This window comes from Solanum lycopersicum, chromosome 10, assembly GCF_036512215.1.
Source record: "Solanum lycopersicum chromosome 10, SLM_r2.1".
Classification (NCBI taxonomy): Eukaryota; Viridiplantae; Streptophyta; class Magnoliopsida; order Solanales; family Solanaceae; genus Solanum; species Solanum lycopersicum.
Window position 1 is genome coordinate 54,912,948 of NC_090809.1, and position 1,423 is coordinate 54,914,370.

General features: G+C 36.1%; 1 pseudogene; it reads left to right on the forward strand.

Annotated features, from left to right (window-relative positions):
* Nucleotides 1-905, forward strand: LOC101268523 (dirigent protein 22-like; annotated as a pseudogene).
* Nucleotides 906-1,423: the final 518 nt, after the last annotated feature.

A 1,423-nucleotide genomic window follows, 5' to 3' on the forward strand; every position in this document is an offset into this window, starting at 1 on the left:
ATGGCTCAAGGCGTTGAATTAGGTTCCAAGGCTGTTGAAAAATGGTTCAAGAAACTTCCTCATGCAAAGCAAAAGGTAACTAAATTTCATTTCTATTTTCATGAATAAGTTAGTGCAAAAAATTCCAACTGCAATCCAAATAGCCCAATCCAACATGACTGCCAAATACCCAACTTCCTTTGGGTCTGCTACAATGATAGACGACCCACTAATAGTTGGGGTCTAACTCGACAATAGTGGATCGAGCCCAAGGGATTTATGGTTCAGCTGATCAAGATTCGGGTGCCCTTCTCATGACGCTAAATTTTTGTGTTCACAACTGGAAAGTATAATGGGAGCACATTGAGTATTATTGGCCGTAATGCATTTCAAAACTACCGTGAAATGCCAATTGTTGGTGTTTTTCAGTTGGCTCAGGGAATCACCAACGGGAAGACTTATTGGTTCAATAGGACCAGTGGTATGCTGTTGTTGAGTATAATGTTATGGTTCTACACTACTCACATTAATTTAATTATTTGAAGCTTTAATTTGCTTAATGTTGGTGTTCATTTGATGATATTGAATGGCACATTAACTTCTCAATTACTAAATAATCATTATGTTGCAAAAGGAAGTTAGTTGGCTGATGATGAAGCCATCAATTTGCTACTCTTGATCTTTCCCATATATAATATCAACAAAAATCATTTTCTTTTGAGAGGTGGCGTTGGACTCAACTTCTTTCTTCCTATTTTACTGTGAGCAAGCTTCTAATAATTTTATGAGATAATGCACAAATACCCCCTTAACTTATGCCCGAAATCTTAGAGACACACTTATACTATACTAAGGTCCTGTTACCCCCTGAACTTATTTTATTAATAATTTTCTACCCCTTTTCGGCCTACATGGTACTATCTTGTGATCCCTACGCTGGTTGACTTTTTTTTTCAAGTTAGTGCCACGTAGGCTGAAAAGGGGTGGAAAATTACTTATAAAATAAGTTCAGGGGGTAATAGGACCTAACTATAGTATAAGTCTATCTTTGGGATTTCGGGCATAGGTTGAGGGGGTACTTGTGCATTTTCCCTAAATATGTATATAGGGCAACAATAGTTTGGTCTTAAAAAAATAGATTTTTTGCTTCTATTTCTGTTTTTCTTAAGTAGTAGAAATTTTTAAGTTCTTGCAACAACCTCCAATCTAGATCCTAACAAGTACCAAATTCGGATTAATAGATAGACACAAAAAGAGGAAATAAAGAACAAACTAATGGCCTCACCTCATTAATCCATCAAGAATTCAACTCTTACGAAGACCAGCTTGAGGGAATCAATAACCCAAGCAACCCTCATTTCTAAACAATTCTCAACAAAATCTTACAAAGCTTTCAACACTCACACAAGGATTTAGGTTTACAACCACAATATTCAAAATAAGT